Consider the following 24,740-nt stretch of genomic DNA (forward strand, 5'->3'; position numbering starts at 1 on the left):
ATATATATTATATATACACACACATGAGGTCTGTGAGAAAAGTATCCGACATTTTTATTTTATGCAAAAAATATATGGATTTGATTCATATGTTTTTACGTCAGCCAAGCTTGAACCTTTGTGCGCATGCGTGAGTTTTTTCACGCCTGTCGGTTGCGTTATAGGCGAGACAAAGAACACCTCCGTTTTGGAGTGTCAGAGGACAAGTTGGGACATACCTATCTCGGCTTTCAGTGGCTTACCAGTCGAGTGAGTATAAAAGAAACTGTGGAGAGCTGGGCACTCAAAAACGGAGGTGTTCTTTGTCTCGCTCCATCAGCGAATCCGTTGTGACGCGCGAAGCCTCCGCGCGGCTTTCCATGACAAAATCTCTTGTTAAAAGTGAAATCTGCCGGAAAATGGCTGATGTCCAGCTCGTGTGATAACCAGAGAAATTGCACACGATGGTCCCGGAGCCATACAGCGATCCGTTTAGAAATGAAATGGTCGTTTGTACCTGTCGATCGCGGCTCGGAGCACGGCATGCCGTGCGCCATTGTGGGCCGTCCTTAAAACGGTAGTAACACTCCGTAATCTCTGTGAAGCCCATAAAATTTTCACCGAAAGCCATGTGAATTTTCCGAATGGTTTCCAGCTGCCTGTCTCTAACAGTTTCTGAAAAAATTCTGATGGAACAAAGCCCAAATCATTCCGCCATTTCCTCTCAATGAAAAAACGAGGAAAGGGGTGGACCAGTGCTCACTCAAAGCCTGCCCACAGGCGAATGACGCAACCGACAGACGTGAAGAAACTCACGCATGCGCACGAAGGTTCAAGCTTGGCTGACGTAAAAACATATGAATCAAATCCATATTTTTTTGCATAAAATAAAAAGGTCGGATACTTTTCTCACAGACCTCGTATATATATTATATATTAATATATATATATATATATATATATATATATATATATATATATATATATATATATATATATATATATATATATATATATATATATATATATATATATTTCAATTTATTTTCATTTATATAGTGCCAAATCACAACAGAGTTGCCTCAAAGCGCCTCACACAGGTCAGGTCTAACCTTACCACCCCCAGAGCAACAGTGGTAAGGAAAAACTCCCTCTGAGGAAGAAACCTCAAGCAGACCAGATTCAAAGGGGTGACCCGCTGCTTGAGCCATGCTACAAACATAAATTACAGAACAATTCACAGAACAATTCACGGACGAATATACAAGAAATGCTGTTGGCGCACAGGACAGGAGGGTCACCAACACAAATACAACTCCCATCTCTGGATGGAGCTGCACCTTAAACAGAGAGAAAAAACAGAATCAGGCATCAGAAAGACAAAAAATACTGTATAATTTGCTAGCATTAAACAACAAGAGAAACAGAGAAAGAGAGATAGAGACAGATTTACTATACAGTGCCATACAGTTTGTATTTTTTAAATTAATTTCTCTCGTTTTTCACCACTTATCTGGGACCGGGTCATGGTGGCAGTAGACCACGCAGCTGATCCCACATTTCCCTATCCTTGACCAAGTCCTCTAACTCCTCAAGTGGGATCCTGTGGCATTCCCAAGCCAGGTGGGAAATCTAATCTCTCCAGAATGCCCTGGATCTTCCTTCCCTCCTCTCAGTTGGCCGTGCCTGGTAGACCTACCTAGGCAGATGAACAGGCCTCCTCATCAGACACCCGAGCCACCTCAGCTGGCTCCTTTCAATGTGACGAAACATCAGCCCTCTCAGTGTCCCTCATGGATAGTCAAGCTTCCCACACTGTCCCGGAGTGAAAGCCCAGATACAACCCCTGGCAAAAATTATGGAATCACCAGCCTCAGAGGATGTTCATTCAGTTGTTTAATTTTGTAGAAAAAAAGCAGATCACAGACATGACACAAAACTAAAGTCATTTCAACTGGCAACTTTCTGGCTTTAAGAAACACTATAAGAAATCAGGAAAAAAAAATTGTGGCAGTCAGTAACAGTTACGTTTGTAGACCAAGCAGAGGGAAAAAAAATATGGACTCACTCAATTCTGAGGAATAAATTATGGAATCACCCTGTAAATTTTCATCCCCAAAACTAACACCTGCATCAAATCAGATCTGCTCGTTAGTCTGCATCTAAAAAAGGAGTGATCACACCTTGGAGAGCTGTTGCACCAAGTGGACTGACATGAATCATGGCTCCAACACGAGAGATGTCAATTGAAACAAAGGAGAGGATTATCAAACTCAGACAAACAAACAAACAACAAACAGACAAACAAAGAGGGTAAATCATCACGCAATGTTGCAAAAGATGTTGGTCATTCACAGTCAGCTGTGTCTAAACTCTGGACCAAATACAAACAACATGGGAAGGTTGTTAAAGGCAAACATACTGGTAGACCAAGGAAGACATCAAAGCGTCAAGACAGAAAACTTAAAGCAATATGTCTCAAATATCGAAAATGCACAACAAAACAAATGAGGAATGAATGGGAGGAAACTGGAGTCAACGTCTGTGACCAAACTGTAAGAAACCGCCTAAGGAAATGGGATTTACATACAGAAAGCTAAACCAAAGCCATCATTAACACCTAAACAGAAAAAAACAAGGTTACAATGGCTAAGGAAAAGCAATCGTGGACTGTGGATGACTGGATGAAAGTCGTATTCAGTGATGAATCTCGAATCTGCATTGGGCAAGGTGATGATGCTGGAACTTTTGTTTGGTGCCGTTCCAATAAGATTTATAAAGATGACTGCCTGAAGAGAACATGTAAATTTCCACAGTCAATGATGATATGGGGCTGCATGTCATGTAAAGGCACTGGGGAGATGGCTGTCATTACATCATCAATAAATGCACAAGTTTACATTGATATTTTGGACACTTTTCTTATCCTATCAATTGAAAGGATGTTTGGGGATGATGAAATCATTTTTCAAGATGATAATGCATCTTGCCATAGAGCAAAAACTGTGAAAACATTCCTTGCAAAAAGACACATAGGCTCAATGTCATGGCCTGCAAATAGTCCGGATCTTAATCCAATTGAAATCTTTGGTGGAAGTTGAAGAAAATGGTCCATGACAAGGCTCCAACCTGCAAAGCTGATCTGGCAACAGCAATCAGAGAAAGTTGGAGCCAGATTGATGAAGAGTACTGTTTGTCACTCATTACGTCCATGCCTCAGAGACTGCAAGCTGTTATAAAAGCCAGAGGTGGTGCAACAAAATACTAGTGATGTGTTGGAGCGTTCTTTTGTTTTTCATGATTCCATAATTTTTTCCTTTTTCAAAGGCTGTGAATAGTTTTTGTTTGCTTGTTTTTGTTTGTGTTGTTTTTTTAATCAATTTGCAAAAATCTCAAGAAACTTTTCACATTGTCATTATGGGGTGTTGCATGTAGAATTTTGAGGAAGAAATTAATTTCATCCAGTTTGGAATAAGGCTGGAACATAAAATGTGGAAAAAGTGAAGCACTGTGAATACTTTTTGGATGCATATGCGCGTGTGTGTGTGTATATATATATACGAGGTCTGTTAGAAAACTATCCGACCTTATTATTTAAAAAAAAAAACATATGGATTTGAATCACGTGTGATTACATCAGCCAAGCTTGAACCCTCGTGGGCGTGCGAGAGTTTTTTCATGCCTTTCGGTGACGTCATTCGCCTGTGAGCACGCCTTGTGGAAGGAGTGGTCCACCCCCCTCGTCGGAATTCCTTTGTCTGAGAAGTTGCTGAGAGACTGGCGCTGTGCTTGATCAAAATTTTTTCAAAAACTGTGAGGCACATCCGAGTGGACACCATTCAAGAAATTCAGCTGTTTTTCTGTGAAAATTTTAACGGCTGATGAGAGATTTTGGATTGCTTCTATCGCTGTAAGGACTTCCCACGGAGTGGGACATCGCGCAGCGCTCCGAGGTGACGTCGTCATCCTGTTTCAAGCTGAAAACCTCCAAATTTAAGCCTCTGTTGACCCAGGACATCGTGAGAGAACAGAGAACTTTCAGAAGAGGTCGGAATCAGCAGTTTATCCGGACATTCCACTGTTAAAGAAGATTTTTTAATGAAAGACGTGCGGACGGATTGGCGCGTCGGCTCGCAGGCGGCACGGCGCGCCCGCCACAGGAAAAACACCTCCGTTGGAAGCCTTAAGGACAAGTTGGAACATGCCCTGCTGTTAAACAATTTCTCAGATACTCACTCAACTGAAAGCCACCAAAAGCCGCCTGGATTTTACAAATGGTTATCAACACGGAGGTGTTTTTCCTGTGGCGGGCGCCAATCTGTCCGCACATCTTTCATTAAAAAAATCTCCTTTAACAGTGGAATGTCCGGATAAACTGCTGATTCCGACCTCTTCTGAAAGTTCTCTGTTCTCTCACGACGTCCTGGGTCTACAGAGGCTTAAATTTGGAGGTTTTCAGCTTGAAACAGGATGACGATGTCGCCTCGGAGTGCTGCGCGACGTCCCGCTCCGTGGGAAGTCCTTACAGCGATAGAAACAATCCAAAATCTCTTATCAGCGATTAAAATTTTCACAGAAAACCAGCTGAATTTCTCAAATGGTGTCCACTCGGATGTGCCTCACAGTTTCTGAAAAAATTTTGATCAAGCAAAGCGCCAGTCTCTCAGCAACTTCTCAGACAATGAAAATCCGACGAGGGGGCTGGACCACTCCTTCCACAAGGCGTGCTCACAGGCGAATGACGTCACCGACAGGTGTGAAAAAACTCACACATGCGCACGAGGGTTAAAGCTTGGCTGATGTAATCACACGTGATTCAAATCCGTATAGTTAAAAAAAAAAAACTGTTGGTTTCTTTTCTAATAGACCTCGTATATATATATATATATATATATATATATATAATATGGCTGAGGACTAGGGCCAAATTGACACAAATATTTATTCTAACATGGTTACTGGTTTAAGCCATGCTGGAAAATCTTCTTTGAAATCTCATGTCATTGTAGGGTGCAACTGGCTAGCTGGAAGTGTTCAAGAAATTCTTTGGTTTCACTATCTCTGTAGCTTTCGCTTTGCTGAATTAAAAAAAATTTAAATGGTCATTTTTTTTGGGATAATTTTTTTTGCAGTCAAAAGATAACATGAAGAAAATCGTACTTTCCATATCTTGACATTTTTAAGACTTTTTCAACACTTTTCAAAGACTGATTTAAATAATTTTAAAACCAATTAAGGCCTTATTTTTAGATTAACAAATTTTATGCCTTTTAAGACTTTTTTAAGGATTGGTAGGAACCCTGATGAATTTGCTCCATTTACATCCGTCATTAAAAGAATGTCTGCATTTTTGGCATTACATTGGACTTGTTCCCTTGTGGGGGCTGGAGTCCACCAGGGCTGCCCCTTGTCATCAGTCCTGTTCATGATGTTCATGGATAGGATTTCAAGCCACATTTGGTGACCTCAGAGTTTCATCTCTGCCTTTTGCATGTGATGTGGTTTTGTTGGCTTCATCAGACTGTGACCTCCAGTGCAAACTGATCAGATTTTATTCAGAGTGTGAAGTGACTGAGATTACAATAAGCACCTCCAAATCTGAGAACCTTGTCCTCTGTCGGAAAGGGGTGGATTGTCCCTCTGGGTCAGGATGATTATTGCCCCAAGTGGAGGAGATAAAGTATCTCACTGGCTTGCTCATGAGTGCGGGTAAGTTGCAGAATAAGATCAATAGACTGATTGGGATAACATCTGATGTTTCCCAGATGTGGTACTGGACCATCATAGTGAAGAGCTGAGCCAGAAGGCAAGACTCTCAATTTGCCAGTGAATTTATGTGCTTATCCTCACCTATGGTCACGAACTTTGGGTAATGACCGAAAGAATAAGGTTGCAGATACAAACAGCAGAAACGGGATTCCCCATTGACTACGTGTAGGTGTACCAAGCTTGTGACATCATATTCAAGAAGACTTGAGGCTGTAATTGCTGCCAAAGGTGAATCAACAACAACAACAAAAAAGTGAAGCACTGTGAATACTTTTCAGATCCACTGTATATTCCTCCTTCATTTTTGGTCACTGTAACAGTGTTAATTTAATTCCAGCTCACATAAAAAGTCTTTAAAAAGTCTTAAATCTATCTTGCTGTAAGCTGTGGTAACCTTAATAATTCACCTCTTTTTAACCCACTTTTCCAATTAAGGGTCACAGGAAGGCTGGAACCCATCCCAGCAGTCATTGAGCGAGAGGTTGGCTATACCGTGGATACCCATATAGGCACACAAACTCATTCGCACTCTCACTCACACCTACAGTAAGTTTCCATTTTCCGATTCACATAACCTGCATTTCTTTAGAGATGGGAGGAAGCCAGAGCACCCGGAGGGAACCCATACAAACACAGGGAGAACACAGAACTCCAGACAGAAAGGGCTCTGTCAGATTTGAACACGAGACAAAAAAAAAAAAAAAAAATTGTCTAAAAATTTTGGGATTTACTGTAAATTCATCAAAAGGTGATGAAAACTGTGACAACTATCTGTATTATATTTCACTATATGAAAGCATTTTCACATCACTCATCTTTACCACTTACTCTGAGTAAGGATCACAGGGGGGCTGGCGCCTATCCCAGTAGTCATAGGGCGTGAGGTGGGCTACACCCTAGACAGGGACACCAGTCTGTCACAGTGAAAGAATTGTTGTTCAATATTTTTTTATTTTTTTATTATTATTACTTTTTATTTAAATTGTATTGTTAAAATTCAGAGGTATGATCAACAGGACTGTACAGCTTTTCATATTTTATGAGTTTTTCACAAAACTATGATCATCTGACCAAATTTCAGCTTAGACACATCTTTCACATAACTCATTCCAGGCAGTTTTTTTAAACATTCTTTTTATTGAACATTTTAAAGTATAACAGTCCAGTGCAATACAAATATGAATTATATAAAATATGCAACAAATTCAAAGCACATCCACAGCAATGATCTCAAAAGTCCTTATTAGGTTTGACATTTCACATTTCCCAGGTACTCCAACAATTTGCCAAACTTTGTTGTAAAGAGGTCTTTCTGACCATTAATACCTTTCCAGAGAAATACAGTCTGATATCAAAGATTTCCACAGGTGTATTGAGGGAGTTCCTCTCCTACCTATTTGGTCGTAACAGCCTTCCGGCCCAACATGAGCAAAAAGTGCACACTATTCTTATGTAATCTTAATGATTCAGGGATACATCCCAATAGACATTAACAGTGATTAGGTTGTAATTGCTGCTTGATTACCGCACTAACTTCAGCACATACGGTTTGCCAAAACTATTGAATCTTTTCACATTCCCAGAGGCAGTGAAAGCTTGTCCCTAAAGTAGTCTTACATTTTGGGCAGTTTGGAGAGGCCCCTGTTGTATATTTACTGTACATATGTGGAGATATATAAACATTCTTTAAGATGTTCGATTGCAATTATCTGAATCTGTTACATATGGATATTTTCGAAGGTAAAAGTAAAATTTTCTCCCATACTACAGTGTCTATTGTTGTTTTCAGCTGAATTTCCTATGATGTCCGTAGGAATAATAGTCCGTTTGTATTCAAATGTTGTAACCTAGAATAGAATTTGGAAACAAAGTGACCCTGCTTAAGACTTTCTATAACAGTCTTTTCTAATTCGTTAAAGTCCTCTTGGAGATTGAAGGTCCCATTTTAGAATGTACATAATGTCTGACCTGAAGGTATTTGTAGAATTCTTTTGTTTGTAGTTTGTGTGTAGTCTGTAAGGACTCAAATGTTTTAAATTTCCCCCCATCCCAATTGTTCCAGGCAGTTTTTATAAGAAAACAATCCTTATGAAGTGCAGACCTCAGATTGCATTCTCACCACAAGTGGACTGCATCATGGGCCACCTGGAATTGGGAGTCCCACCTTTGCTGGTGGACTATGGGCTGCTTGTTTGGATGACAGTTTGAATGTGTGTTCCTTCACACCTCACTAAACAAATCTATAAGGGTGAATGTGCCATGGTCCAACTTAAACTGCCCAAACAGAGCAGGTGTGAAAAGACAGTTCCTGTTTCTGCTCTTGAAAAGTGATATTAACACATTTCAGATCCTGATGCTGTAATGGTCAGAACATGTCAGCTCAGTTTATATGTTAGGTCAATGTGTCATCAGCAAAGTTGAGGTTTCCACAATGACTCTGCTTATTGATGATAAAACGAAGTAAAACTGAGCATTGGAAAATGAATGCCAGCAGTGGCTAACAAATACAGATCCACTGTATATGAATGAGGTTACAGTTAGCCACTATGGCAGCATAGCTCTCTGAGCTGTACACCTGCCTGTAACACAACTCACGTAACTCAGAATGATGAGTCCACTACAAAACACAAAAGCTAGTGACTATTAAAGTACAGGCTGGTGTGGCTCTGAGACGCATGGACGCAGTACAATACATGGTGTTTTCGGAATGATTGCGCAAAGTTCATGTCTACTTCACAAAATGAATGTGTGCCACAGACTTCACACATTACAGTGTTCCTTTACGCACCCCAAACAGGATACACGGGTGTGCAGTCCAGGACATGCTGGCAGGATTAGATGTCCCTGACCATGGCGAATGTCTCTCAAGCTCAATCCGACTGTTCCAAGTGCTGTTTGACACCATGAAAATATTTAGGACGCAGTCAGAATGCAGTTAGAGTCCACCTCGACTGCCGTTCGATATTTTTTCACCTCGAACATAGAGAGCATGTGCTCTACAGCCGACTGTGACGACTGTTTGGAGTGCACCCAGAAAGCTGTCATAAGTTTTGGAATGTGGCTCAACTTTGCACAGATGGAGGTGAAATGGTCATTTGGGCTTGGTCTGCCTCTTGTGTGATGGGAATATCATGTGTTCAAAGGTCACATTGACACAACATTTTTCCAGTGTGAAGTGCAAATTAATTTTGGGGTGTGAGATCTCCTTGGAAACACAGAAAAACTGCCTTTTAATCATTATATTTCAAGTAAAAAAAAAATCTATTTCTGCGTAAAGTATTTATTTAGTTTTCAATGCAAAAATATTGTGAAGCGAATGTAGTTTGCGGTGGAACTGCCTAGATTTTAAGACCAATGTGTCTGTTCCTCTGTGTCCTGTCTTCACTCTGTAAGATGAGGAAGGGGGATGGGGAACAGTGTTTTTTTGTGTGTCTCACAGCCGCACAGTGCGTTAGTGAGTTTTACAACCATATTTTGAAACTTTTCATTCAAAGTCTACGCTGAGACTCTCTGTGAGTGTCCTCACTGTGGTTAAACAAAAAATGCAGCTGCAGAGCCACAACACATTAACAACAAACACTAAGGCCTTTTTAATATCCTTAAATGTCTTTGAGGATAACATGATGTTTCCTGATCAGAGACTGCAAACCACGGGCAAATCCAGATGGAAAGATTAAAGGTTGGGGGTTAAACCTTTTTCAACACTTCTACTTCTGTTGGGGTTGTAGCTTTAAAATCAGGTTAATTAGGATGAAGGAAGCCAAAAAATATAAAAAAATGATTACGGCTCTTGTGTTGAGTAATCTTATCAACAGGGAGGTGATGGTCTAGTGGCTAAACTGTTGGGCTTGAGACCAGAGGATCTTGGTTCAAATCCCAGCCTGACCGGAAAATCACTAAGGGCGCTTGGGCACGGTCCTTACTCTCCTAGTTGCTCCCGGTGTGTAGTGAACACCTTGTGTGGCAGCACCCTGACATCGGACTGAATGTGAGGCATTATTGTAAAGCGCTTTGAGCATCTGATGCAGATGGAAAAGCGCTATATAAATGCATTCCATTTACCATTTAACAAATGATAAAATTAAAGAGATGGTTTGATATTAACAAATTATGATTAAATTTGTCTAAACTAAATTAATGTTATTTGGAAATTATAAAAAAAGATACAAATTCAGTTAATATACATCGGGTTGGTAATGGTTGGTAATGAGTATATATGTATGTATATAAGGGGTGGGCGTTTATAAGATTTGCTTCTGCTCACCAGTGTTGCCAGATGTACGATAATTATCGTATTTGTACGATAGTTTTGCCCTCTGTACGATGTACGATCAATAATGGGAAAAAATCCAAAATGTATGATAATTTCAGTTGGTTGCCTAAACACGCATCTCTCTCTGACACCCAAGAATCATTTCGCAGGCGTTGCACTCAGGCGGCATCAAAGACACACCCACCACACACAGGGCTGCTGCTAGCTTTGGCCGGCCCGGGACAAAGTCATTTGAAAGCCCACCCCCTCTCCATACAAAGTAATGAGTTCCCAGTTCGCGGCCCTGCCCCTCCCTCCCTGTGCCCGAGACAACTGACCTGTAGTTTCCCCATTACTATAGGGATATTGTGAATTACTGTTTAAAAATGTGACATAAAATTCTTTGGGAATTAAAAAAAAACTCTAAAATAGCTACGTTGTATGCGTTTTGTTTGTGTACAATAATTTCTCCCAAAATATGATAATTTTGAGGTTTTGGTACGATAGTTGCATATTTCCTATCTGGCAACACTGCTGCTCACCCCCTTTTGGTCACACATGTCACTGTGGCATTGTCTTGTGTATCAGTTTTTTGTTATTGTTGAGTCTGTGTGCCAAATCAATCAATCAATCAATTTTTTTATATAGCGCCAAATCACAACAAACAGTTGCCCCAAGGCGCTTTATATTGTAAGGCAAGGCCATACAATAATTATGTAAAACCCCAACGGTCAAAACGACCCCCCTGTGAGCAAGCACTTGGCTACAGTGGGAAGGAAAAACTCCCTTTTAACAGGAAGAAACCTTCAGCAGAACCAGGCTCAGGGAGGGGCAGTCTTCTGCTGGGACTGGTTGGGGCTGAGGGAGAGAACCAGGAAAAAGACATGCTGTGGAGGGGAGCAGAGATCAATCACTAATGATTAAATGCAGAGTGGTGCATACAGAGCAAAAAGAGAAAGAAACAGTGCATCATGGGAACCCCCCAGCAGTCTACGTCTATAGCAGCATAACTAAGGGATGGTTCAGGGTCACCTGATCCAGCCCTAACTATAAGCTTTAGCAAAAAGGAAAGTTTTAAGCCTAATCTTAAAAGTAGAGAGGGTGTCTGTCTCCCTGATCTGAATTGGGAGCTGGTTCCACAGGAGAGGAGCCTGAAAGCTGAAGGCTCTACCTCCCATTCTACTCTTACAAACCCTAGGAACTACAAGTAAGCCTGCAGTCTGAGAGCGAAGCGCTCTATTGGGGTGATATGGTACTACGAGGTCCCTAAGATAAGATGGGACCTGATTATTCAAAACCTTATAAGTAAGAAGAAGAATTTTAAATTCTATTCTAGAATTAACAGGAAGCCAATGAAGAGAGGCCAATATGGGTGAGATATGCTCTCTCCTTCTAGTCCCCGTCAGTACTCTAGCTGCAGCATTTGAATTAACTGAAGGCTTTTTAGGGAACTTTTAGGACAACCTGATAATAATGAATTACAATAGTCCAGCCTAGAGGAAATAAATGCATGAATTAGTTTTTCAGCATCACTCTGAGACAAGACCTTTCTGATTTTAGAGATATTGTGTAAATGCAAAAAAGCAGTCCTACATATTTGTTTAATATGCGCTTTGAATGACATATCCTGATCAAAAATGACTCCAAGATTTCTCACAGTATTACTAGAGGTCAGGGTAATGCCATCCAGAGTAAGGATCTGGTTAGACACCATGTTTCTAAGATTTGTGGGGCCAAGTACAATAACTTCAGTTTTATCTGAGTTTAAAAGCAGGAAATTAGAGGTCATCCATGTCTTTATGTCTGTAAGACAATCCTGCAGTTTAGCTAATTGGTGTGTGTCCTCTGGCTTCATGGATAGATAAAGCTGGGTATCATCTGCGTAACAATGAAAATTTAAGCAATACCGTCTAATAATACTGCCTAAGGGAAGCATGTATAAAGTGAATAAAATTGGTCCTAGCACAGAACCTTGTGGAACTCAATAATTAACTTTAGTTTGTGAAGAAGATTCCCCATTTACATGAACAAATTGTAATCTATTAGACAAATATGATTCAAACCACCGCAGCGCAGTGCCTTTAATACCTATGGCATGCTCTAATCTCTGTAATAAAATTTTATGGTCAACAGTATCAAAAGCAGCACTGAGGTCTAACAGAACAAGCACAGAGATGAGTCCACTGTCCGAGGCCATAAGAAGATCATTTGTAACCTTCACTAATGCTGTTTCTGTACTATGATGAATTCTAAAACCTGACTGAAACTCTTCAAATAGACCATTCCTCTGCAGATGATCAGTTAGCTGTTTTACAACTACCCTTTCAAGAATTTTTGAGAGAAAAGGAAGGTTGGAGATTGGCCTATAATTAGCTAAGATAGCTGGGTCAAGTGATGGCTTTTTAAGTAATGGTTTAATTACTGCCACCTTAAAAGCCTGTGGTACATAGCCAGCTAACAAAGATAGATTGATCATATTTAAGATCGAAGCATTAAATAATGGTAGGGCTTCCTTGAGCAGCCTGGTAGGAATGGGGTCTAATAAACATGTTGATGGTTTGGATGAAGTAACTAATGAAAATAACTCAGACAGAACAATCTGAGAGAAAGAGTCTAACCAAATACCGGCATCACTGAAAGCAGCCAAAGATAACGATACGTCTTTGGGATGGTTATGAGTAATTTTTTCTCTAATAGTTAAAATTTTGTTAGCAAAGAAAGTCATGAAGTCATTACTAGTTAAAGTTAATGGAATACTCAGCTCAATAGAGCTCTGACTCTTTGTCAGCCTGGCTAGAGTGCTGAAAAGAAACCTGGGGTTGTTCTTATTTTCTTCAATTAGTGATGAGTAGAAAGATGTCCTAGCTTTACGGAGGGCTTTTTTATAGAGCAACAGACTCTTTTTCCAGGCTAAGTGAAGATCTTCTAAATTAGTGAGATGCCATTTCCTCTCCAACTTACGGGTTATCTGCTTTAAGCTACGAGTTTGTGAGTTATACCACGGAGTCAGGCACTTCTGATTTAAAGCTCTCTTTTTTAGAGGAGCTACAGCATCCAAAGTTGTCTTCAATGAGGATGTAAAACTATTGACGAGATACTCTATCTCACTTACAGCGTTTAGGTAGCTACTCTGCACTGTGTTGGTATATGGCATTAGAGAACATAAAGAAGGAATCATATCCTTAAACCTAGTTACAGCGCTTTCTGAAAGACTTCTAGTGTAATGAAACTTATTCCCCACTGCTGGGTAGTCCATCAGAGTAAATGTAAATGTTATTAAGAAATGATCAGACAGAAGGGAGTTTTCAGGGAATACTGTTAAGTCTTCTATTTCCATACCATAAGTCAGAACAAGATCTAAGATATGATTAAAGTGGTGGGTGGACTCATTTACTTTTTGAGCAAAGCCAATAGAGTCTAATAATAGATTAAATGCAGTGTTGAGGCTGTCATTCTCAGCATCTGTGTGGATGTTAAAATCGCCCACTATAATTATCTTATCTGAGCTAAGCACTAAGTCAGACAAAAGGTCTGAAAATTCACAGAGAAACTCACAGTAACGACCAGGTGGACGATAGATAATAACAAATAAAACTGGTTTTTGGGACTTCCAATTTGGATGGACAAGACTAAGAGTCAAGCTTTCAAATGAATTAAAGCTCTGTCTGGGTTTTTGATTAATTAATAAGCTGGAATGGAAGATTGCTGCTAATCCTCCGCCCCGGCCCATGCTACGAGCATTCTGACAGTTAGTGTGACTCGGGGGTGTTGACTCATTTAAACTAACATATTCATCCTGCTGTAACCAGGTTTCTGTAAGGCATAATAAATCAATATGTTGATCAATTATTATATCATTTACCAACAGGGACTTAGAAGAGAGAGACCTAATGTTTAATAGACCACATTTAACTGTTTTAGTCTGTGGTGCAGTTGAAGGTGCTATATTATTTTTTCTTTTTGAATTTTTATGCTTAAATAGATTTTTGCTGGTTATTGGTAGTCTGGGAGCAGGCACCGTCTCTACGGGGATGGGGTAATGAGCGGATGGCAGGGGGAGAGAAACTGCAGAGAGGTGTGTAAGACTACAACTCTGCTTCCTGGTCCCAACCCTCGGATAGTCACAGTTTGGAGGATTTAAGAAAATTGGCCAGATTTCTAGAAATGAGAGCTGCTCCATCCAAAGTGGGATGGATGCCGTCTCTCCTAACAAGACCAGGTTTTCCCCAGAAGCTTTGCCAATTATCTATGAAGCCCACCTCATTTTTTGGACACCACTCAGACAGCCAGCAATTCAAGGAGAACATGCAGCTAAACATGTCACTCCCGGTCTGATTGGGGAGGGGCCCAGAGAAAACTACAGAGTCCGACATTGTTTTTGCAAAGTTACACACCGATTTAATGTTAATTTTAGTGACCTCCGATTGGCGTAACCGGGTGTCATTACTGCCGACGTGAATTACAATCTTACCAAATTTACGCTTAGCCTTAGCCAGCAGTTTCAAATTTCCTTCAATGTCGCCTGCTCTGGCCCCCGGAAGACAATTGACTATGGTTGCTGGTGTCGCTAACTTCACATTTCGCAAAACAGAGTCGCCAATAACCAGAGTTTGATCCTCGGCGGGTGTGTCGTTGAGTGGGGAAAAACGGTTAGAGATGTGAACGGGTTGGCGGTGTACACAGGGCTTCTGTTTAGGGCTACGCTTCCTCCTCACAGTCACCCAGTCAGCCTGCTTTCCCGGCTGCTCGGGATCTGCCAGGGGGTAACTAACGGCGGCTAAGCTACCTTGGTCCGCACCGACTACAGGGGCCTGGCTAGCTGTAGAATTTTCCACGGTGCGGAGCCGAGTCTCCAATTCGCCCAGCCTGGCCTCCAAAGCTACGAATAAGCTACACTTATTACAAGTACCGTTACTGCTAAAGGAGGCCGAGGAATAACTAAACATTTCACACCCAGAGCAGAAAAGTGCGGGAGAGACAGGAGAAGCCGCCATGCTAAACCGGCTAAGAGCTAGTAGCTACGCTCAGCTAGCGGATTCCTAAAAACACGCAAAGTGAATAATGTGTAAATAATTTAGAGGTGATTCAGCAGAAGGAGTGCTTTAGTTAAGGCACGTAAAGATTACACTGGGAAACAAATCGTAATCTAGATAACTAGATCAAATAAATTCATTCATTCATTCGAAGGTTGTGATATCAGTTTAGATGAAGGCAAAAAAAAAAAAAAAGTGAAAATGTGCAAAAGAAAGCACAAATACAACACACATTATCAGTACACATGAATTGGGGGAGGGGGGGATTGGGGTGAGAAAATAGAAAACAAACAAAAACAACAACAACAAAAAAAAAATCTGTTGACCTTGAATGGCCCCCAGACACCCTGCCGACAAAACTCCACTTTCACCACAAAAGAACCCCCACCCCTCGCCATTTCAGATCCTGGCTATAAGGCTGAAATTTTAATTGGTATCAAATGAAGTATTGCGAAGTACTGTCACATGATGGTCACATAAGTTGTGAAAGGTGGCTGATTAAACCATTTTGTTTCCTGTTGAAATCGTGTGTTCTGTTAACCCAAATTTGCATACTAAAATGCAGGAAATGCAAGGATAAAAAGGATGTAAGTTAAGGGCCTTTCACATCGCATGCTTCATCAGCGTCAAATAATGCCTCACTTTGCGTCTGACGCAGCGCGTCGGACACGGGATGGGGTAGGGAGTTTTACGTCACACTCTGGCTTTTCCAAAGCCCAAAAAAAGCAGAGCAATTGCCACCTTGGATTTGAGTCTACCACAACTACAAAAAAAGCTGTGAAAACCAACAGTGGAATGAGTCACCCATCACCCGTCACCCTGCTGGGAGCTTTTTTCAGCAAGTTTTTGTAGTGACGCCGAGCCGGGATCGATCGGACCACGACAGTGGGCAGAGCCACCCAGAGCAGATGGAGTTCAGGCCTCATTCCTGGGCAGGCAAGACACCGTAGCTGGGGTGATGGAGCAGACCCACTCAATCCGAAAATCCTCACTTTTGGATATATGCAAACACCCAGTTTGAGCAAAGGAGTTTAATTCTGCATATTTGTCTGAGGTGAGAACAATTTAAAAATAAAATGTGATGGTAGCTTAGCATTTTAGCTGCAATCAAAGTTGAGCTGAGTGAACGTTTTAATTTGTAAATGGCTCAGTCTATTTTTATTTTTACCAAATAAAGCTACAGGTTTTTTTTTTTATTATTGTTACTTCTGAGATTACAAAAAAAAAAACCCCTCAACTTTAAATAACTTAGATTTGTTTTTAGGTGCGTTTTTTTCTTGATATTTTAAGAATTTCTTTTTTTTTAAACTTGTCCACATCAAGAACATTTCAAAATTTGCTGTGCAGACAACTTAAATACAGATTCACTTCAAAAACTTCCAGTGATGGAGGTGAACACCAACACCCAAAGTCCAGAGGGAAAGAGCAAACATCTCTGCTCTTCAAAATGTGAGGATGTGTCTTCAAAAAAACTCCACCAAGAGGTCGAAGCTGCAGAGGAGACCTTCATCTGGTTAAATGTCCCGAGAGTCCAGCTCACCTGTCATGTCTGACGACCAACACCTGCTGCAACTATTTTATTATTTAGAAAAGCTGTTTCCTTTCATATTTTAACATTAAATGAATGAATCATTAAACATGCCCAAGAATTCAAAGTTCAGTCAAACAGACATTTGCACAGGTTGAAGAAGCCCCGCTCCTGTTGTGCACAATTTTAGAACATTGACAATCACTAGTCAAATTAATATTTTAGAAATTACTCTGTCCTGATCGCAATATTAAAAGCTATCACATACTCTGAAGATGTAATTAAAAGATGAAATGTCTCAATTAAAAAATGATTTAATCATGAGGTTTATGTTACATTGAGAAATCCCAATTAACAGACACAATGCAGTCATTGTTAAATCATGTCTGGTTGCATTTATAGTAAACATTTTTTATTTTTTCACGGAATCTCTTTTCCTGGTTGAAATGCAGATATAAATAATCTGCCAGAGTTAAAAAAGTACACATTAATTTCCATGCTGTTTTATTTGTCTAAAAATAAAAGTTTAAGGTTTAAGGTTTCAAGAAATCTCATCTGAAACAACAGGCAAATTATGGACTTAGATTAAGGATTTCTAAAGAATCTTTTACTTTTTTACTACTTTAATTACAACTGTTCTTATGTAAGAATTTTTTTGTTGTTAGTTTTTTACAGTAGTCAAAAATAAATTGAGGTAAAAAACATTTGCAAAGATTTTCTTCAGAAAACTGCTATGTATAAATTAGCAGTTCTGTGACACATTTCTGCACTGTCGTCTTCCGTGTTTTGGCCTGATGCCGAGTTTCAATTGGACGGCACGAGGCCATGTCACAGTGTGCAGCGGCGAAAGTTAGATTAGGCTCCCGGCGCATTAAAATGCAAAGTATCTCATTGAAAATAATGTTTTTTAGAGAGATCTGAAATGTGTTTGTCTGAACGTGTGCAGTGTGAAAGGCCCTTTAAAAAACTTTTCTGGGTAAGCATGCCCCCAGACCCTCTAGCTTCCTCTTTTTCAATTTGCCAATCACACACCTATTAGTTGTAAAGATTACATAATTGCGATTTTGTGTCACAGTGACTTGATTTTAAAGTCGCTCTGCTCAAACAGACTGTGAAAAAATGCTTCTGAGTGTGTGCTGATACAGTCTATGATCAGGACCTGAATGAACTCGGATCAGTGAGAATGAACACATTTATCCAGAAAGGGTTTGGAAATTATTCTTTTCAACAGACCATGTGGACATTTTTGTCCCCTCACTCAGGAACTTTTTTTTAAAGAGTTTGTCAGTCATAAAGGCTCGTGGGGGTTGGACACAAATGCTGGCTTCAGGAGGGTTGGTTGGCTTTAGAGCGTAATGTCGGGCTGAGCAGAGTTCGGTGCACAAAAAGGCAGGCAGACATAAGCCACAGAGTCCTTAACATGAGGCTGAGACAGGATCCGAAAAAACAGGCAAACAGGTCAGTACACAGGCTAATAAAAATACTCTGAAAACAAATGAAGGCTTGAAAGCTGCACATGGCACAACAATGTCGCAACAGGTGAAGGGAACAGTGTGGCTTATAAAGAGGAGGTGATTAGAAGGAAAAACCGAACAGGTGTGGAGGCTGAGAGGGCGTGGCAGGCTGAGAGAGAGGACAGAACAGGAAACGCCCAACACAAAGCATACAGCACCAGACAAGAAAAATCCCACCACCAAAAGCCAAGCAAAAATAACAGAGACACCAAAGAAAAACCACAATATCTGACAGACCCCTATCATGACAGAGCTAAAGTTAGGCAGCACAGTGACTTAGTGGTTAGCACTGTTCCTCACAGCAAGAAGTTCATGGGATTGATTCCCACCTGTGGTCTTTCTGTGTGGAGTTTGCGTGTTCTCCCCGTGTGTACGTGGGTTCCCTCCGGGTGCATCACGTTTGCATGGGTTCTCTCCAGGTGCTCCGGCTTCCTCCCACTTCCAAAGACATGCAGGTTAGGTGGCCTGGAAACTTTAATTGTCTGTAGGTGTGTGTGTGCACAGGTGTGAATGTGTTTATTTTTCTATATGTGGCCCTGTGACAGACTGGCATCCTGTCGAGGGTGTACCCTCACGCCCTGTGACTGATGGGATAGGCTCCACCCCGTTACCCTTAATTGCAGTAAGCGGGTATGGAAAATGGATGGCTGGAGTTAAAGTTATAAATTCAGATGAGTTTTACATGTTTTCCTCTTTTGTATTTTTCATGGTTTTGACAGAGGCATTTTGTTTTTATTCACAGATACTGTTGATGTTCAGTTCTTTGTAAAAATGAAAGTGTTTTGCCCCAGTTGATGGCTGTAAACTAATGGAAAGCATGAAACAGTTAAATTCTGAGTCTTGATTTACGTAGGTGCCCTATAGGGCACCACAGTCTCGTTTGAACCCTGTGTGATGAATGGATTTGACCACGTATGGGGACCTGCACTCCAGTGTGCAATATATACACACAACATAACTTCACATGAATAAATGGTGAACTGTTTTGTTTTCGGCTGCAATCACCGAAGCAGTCACAAAAAGGTTTTTTTTTCGGTTCCCAGTGGAGAAGAAAAGGCGAGGCAGTTAGGAGATGTGTCAGTAAGTGTTAGCTTACACAGCTAACCAGAGAAGCTTTGTTCTCTCGCTTGCAAAACCACCTCGACACGTTTGTGCTCCGAGTCATAAACAATCCGCAACACATGTCCACTTTTCACCACATCGTCACTTTTTCTTTGCATTTTCACTTTGTTTGCATGTCATTTGCCCAAAAATCCATTGAAAATGCCATAGTTGGTTCCCGGAAGTAGAGAAATTACATCATATGCATCATATTTTAACCCTTTAGCACCAGCCCTCAAAAGAGACTGCGCTGCCCAATTGGCTCAATAATATCTTAGTTCAATCTTACCTCTTTCATTCTCACTGATACGGTGCTTTTGGAAAGTATTCACAGCACTTCACTTTTTCAACATTTCGTTGTTACAGCCTTACTTCAAAATTGATTAAATTCATTGTTCCCCCAGGATTCTACTCACAACACCCCATAATGACAACACTGCTTTTTTGTATTTTTGCAAAATTATTATGAAAAAAAAACCTAAGAATTCACATGCACATAAATGTTCACAGCCTTTGCTCCATACATTGTTGATGGACCTTTGGCAGAAATTCCAGCCTCAAGTCTTCTTGAATATGATGTCACAAGCTTGGTGCACCTATCTTTGGGCAGTTTTGCCCATTCCTCTTTGCAGCACCTCTCAAGCTCCATCAGGTTGGATGAGTAGCGTCAGTGCACAGACATTTTCAGATCCCTCCAGAGATGGTCAATCAAATTCAGGTCTGGGCTCTGGCTCAGTCACTCACGGACATTCACAGAGTTGTCCTGAAGCCACTCCTTTGATATCTTGGCTGTGTGCTTAGGGTCATTATGCTGCTGAAAGATGAACTGTCATCCCAGTCTGAAGTCAAGAGCGCCCTGGAGCAGGTTTTCATCCAGGATGTCTCTCTGCATTCATCTTTCCCTCAATCCTGACCAGTCTCCCAGTTCCTGCTGCTGAAAAACTTCCCCACAGCATGATGCTGCCACCACCATGCTTTACTGTAGGGATGGTGCCTGGTTTCTTCCAAACATGACGCCTAGTATTCACTTCAAAGAGTTCAATCGTTGTCTCATCAGACCAGAGAATTTTGTTTCTCATGGTCTGAGAGTCCTTCAGGTGCATTTTAGCAAACTCCAGGTGGGCTGCCATGTGCCTTTAACTAAGGAGTGGCTTCTGTCTGGCCACTCTACCATACAGGCCTGATTGGTGGATTGCTGCAGAGATGGTTGTCCTTCTGGAAGGTTCTCCTCTCTCCACAGAGGAATGCTGGAGCTCTGACAGAGTGACCATCAGGTTCTTGGTCAACTCCCTGACTAAGGCCCTTCTCCCTGATTGCTCAGTTTAGATGGTCAGCCAGCTCTAGGAAGAGTCCTGGTGAATCCGAACTTCTATGTACACATGATGGAGGCCACTGTGCTCATTTGGGACCTTCAAAACAGCAGAAATGTTTCTGTACTGTTCCTCAGATTTGAGCCTTGAGACTATCCTGTCTGAGAGGGCTACAGACAATTCCTTTGACTTCATGCTTGGTTTGTGCTCTGACATGCACTGTCAACTGTGGGAGTTTGTATGTAGACAGATGTGTGTCTTTCCAAATCATATCCAATCAACTGAATTTACCCCAGGTGGACTCCAGTTAAGTTGTAGAAACATCTCAAGGATGATCAGTGGAAACAGGATGCACTTGAGCTCAATTTTGAGCTTCATGGCAAAGGCTGTGAATAAATATGTACATGTGATATCTTAGTTTTTTTTATTATTATTATTTAATAAATTTGAAAAAAATCTCATTAACTTACTCACTCACCAATTAAGGGTTGCAGGGGGCTGGAGCATTTCCCAGCAGACTTAGGGTGTGAGGCAGGGTACACCCTGGACAAAACGCCAGTCTGTTGAAAGTCCACATATAGACCAACAAACACATTCACACCCACATGCACACCTACGGACAATTTAAAGTTTCCAATGCACCTAACCTGCATGTCTTTGGATTTCGGAGGAAGCTGGAGCACCTGGAGAGAACACACAGAACACAGTGTGAACATGCAAACTGCACACAGAAAGGCCACAGGTGGTACTCAATTCCGTGACCTTCTTGCTGTGAGGCAACAGTGCTAACCAGAAAGCCACCATGCTGTCCTGCAAAAATCTCAAAAAACAAAATTCACCTTGTCATTATGGGGTATTGTGTGTGGAATTTTGATGAAAAAAGAATTTAATCCATTTTGGAATAAGGCTGTAACATAACAAAATGTGGATAAAGTGAAGCTCTGTACATGATAAAGCAGCGCTGACATGCAATTTTAAAATGGATTATTTTTCCTCATATCATGTAGAACCTTATTGTTTCGAATCTATACAGTTATGAATGACAAATTTATTGTTCAATTAGTTTTCATGCATTGCTGCGCAGTTTCAAATTTTACATAATTGTGTCCTCACTGTGGCTCTACTGCTATGTCATGAATGGAATGTTGTTGTAAGGGAAATGAGTAAATTTTTCCCTGCTCTCACTACCCTCTCTCTGTGTAAATATGCAAAATCATTTTGTGAGCAAATATGGACCTTCTTTGTTACGGTCAAAACCAGAAAACCGGTTAAAGGACTTAATGTGCAGGAAGCACACCATGAGAAAGGAAAAAGTAACAATTTATTGTAGAATAAGGTAAATGATAATATGATTTGAAAAGATACTGGAAGAGGGAGATGCCGACCAGACCAGAGTGTAGTTGAATCTTCCCAGACAGGTGACAGAGGAGCCAGAACCAGGTGGCTGCAAACGGAATTGACAGCAGATGAATCTAGAGGCACAAGAAAAAGCGATTAGGGATGTCCAAAAACACATTAGCACGGAACAAGGAAGGAACCACTGAAGCATGTCATATCCATGATGCTGAAAATGATGTTTTGCCTTTTATGTTTTTTTTTTTTTTGAGTCAATTAGGAGTTTGATTGCTTCTATGTGACATTATTAATTTGTTGTTAAAACTGTCAATAACTAATGCTGCCCAACTAGTCAACCAGTGGTTTTCATTAGTCGAACCAACCCCCTTTTGAAATATAAATTTAACTTTAATGGTGAAACAGAATGACTTGAAGCCAGTGTGCTTTGGGAACAATCAGGGGAAGTGTTGTGTTTTGTTTTTTTTCTTACTTCAGCTGTCCAGGTATTACCATTTTCTAGATGATTGACAGTAATTTAACTCTCTGGGGCCGACGCCGTCGTATACGACGGCTAAGACCAAGCTTTACTAAGTTATAAATAACTTTTTAATGATATGAGATAGAAACTTACTTTTTTGCTGAAAAGTTAACTCCGTGGACTTTCAAGCCAGCCATTGGCCATCTTTGTACTCCTCATAGAAGGTGTGTGATGACGTGCGCAATGTGAGTGTCCAATCGGAATTGGTTCACCATCACATGGTTTTCCAAAATACAATCGTAGGGCAGATTTACCTCACGTGAAAAGCCAAAGATCGTTTTCAGGAGTGATATGTTACTAGTTGGCCCGTTTGACTACCCCCCTGGGTGCTCCAATGAGTACAACCAGTGCGCCCTGCGCCATTACGCACAGCGATCAGTGAAAGCAGACGGAGAGCCTCTGATGACAAACTCACATGCTCAAACAAAGAGTGTAACTATCAGGATTGCTCCACTCGTTTGCATGTGAATGTTACTGGATAACTTTGTTGTTTTCTCGACATAAAGCACTGTTTACCATATCAATGGACAACAAAACGCATAGACCATTTTGTATATATTGTTCAAAATGTGCATTTGTGTTTATTGTTTGAACCTTTTTGTTGTACAGTCTTTCACACAAGACCTCAAATGACCTTTATAAAGTGTCAAAACAGTTGTTTATTATACTTTGCTGTGTGTTTTGAATCTATGTGTGTGTTCACTTTACTTTTTTCTTTCTTATTTTTGTTTGTAAACCTTTATCACACTTATAAAACACAAAAGCATACATATTCTGAAAGCACAGGTTGTCCTGAAAAAAGAGACATAAAACTTGATTGTGGGATGCAGGGAGAGCTGTTAACAGCAAGAATAAAACATTATGCTAGGCGAGTGAACTGTCCAAAAAAATGCCCTCGGACCCCAGAGGGTTAATATGTATGATATTTACACACGTTAGTGTCAAATATAAAAGTGGGCTGATAATTTTAATAGCTTTTTTGATTCTAACTGAATATAAAGTTAACATCTGAGATTACATTCTGAGAGTGACCTCGACCTGGTGGAATATTATTTTCACAGCTTTGAGGCTGTCATAGATAAGAGATGAAACCCTCCTTTCCTTTGATTTGTTTGGCTTTAAAATTTTAATTGCACATGAAGTACTTGTGGACAGTGTTCTCAGAGACCGTTTGTCACTTAGAGGACTTCGTGAGGTTTTGCCACAATGTGGATCATGTTTAAAATTTCCATCTGATTTTGTTGTCAGTACATCTGCTTTTCATTAAACTTCTTGCACTTGATTTTTCACAGACCTTCAACATATCTGTTTAAAACCTGCTAATGTCCTATCATTTAACAGATGATCAGGTGGAAACTGATTATTTTTCCTTTTTTGTGCAGGAATCAAACCAGCGTGGTGTGTGCAAAGGGGCTGGTTTTACATGTCCACATTATTCATGGACCATTTCAGAGATGTTGGCTTCTGAATGCCATGCATGCATATACGTTAAATTATGGGTACAAATGTATCCAAACATCATAGGAGACCAAAGATGTGTTCAGTATTTTTCTTAAAGAATATTTCATTATTTTTTCATGTTGCTGCGCAAGTATTGCAACTCTAACTGCACAATCACAATAACATAATCTGAGCAAGTACTTTTGTGCAAAACCATCCTTTACAAACAGAGAACTGTACTTGAATACCAGCTAGACCACAATGCATTGTGCAGCACTGATTGGCTGCCATGACTAAAATGGTCCACAGCATGTTGTGAGCATACTATGAATTTAACCAATCCGAGTGTCCCGTCTTTGTCAAGTTCTAGTTCATTTTCATTTAGACATTCACATGTACACGTCCTAAGTTTTCTTCTGACCTAGTCTTTTGTCCTTTCTGGGTGGAGTTTGGATGCTCATGTTCTCCTCATGCTTGCATGGGTTCAGTTCTGGTGCTCCGGCTTCCTCCCACTTTCAAAGACGTGGGTTAGGTGAACTGGCTGAATTGGTGGCTATAAATTGACCATAGGTGTGTATGAGTTTGTCGGTCTATATGTGTGGTCCCTTTGACAGACTCATGGCCTGTCCAGGGTGAACCCCACCTTAGAGTGCTTAAATTGTGAGAGTGGCAACATTGGTGCCCCAGGGTTTTGAATGGCAGATGGCAAAATTTGATGTCATTAAAAAAAATTGCCATGGGCTAAAAGGGAAAAATGCAATACTGACCTGAAAGCCTTGTGTCCCCATCGCAGAAATGTGTCTTGTCCCATATCAATTTGTAAGTGGGCAATATTTTTAAGCAGGCATGTCATAATAATCAGAATGTAACAAGGTGACTTCAAACTGCTTAATAACAATAATTACCATGGAGAGTAGTTTCCAAGTTTTTATTGGGGAGAC

The sequence above is a fragment of the Thalassophryne amazonica genome, chromosome 3 (genome assembly GCF_902500255.1).
Source record: "Thalassophryne amazonica chromosome 3, fThaAma1.1, whole genome shotgun sequence".
Classification (NCBI taxonomy): domain Eukaryota; kingdom Metazoa; phylum Chordata; class Actinopteri; order Batrachoidiformes; family Batrachoididae; genus Thalassophryne; species Thalassophryne amazonica.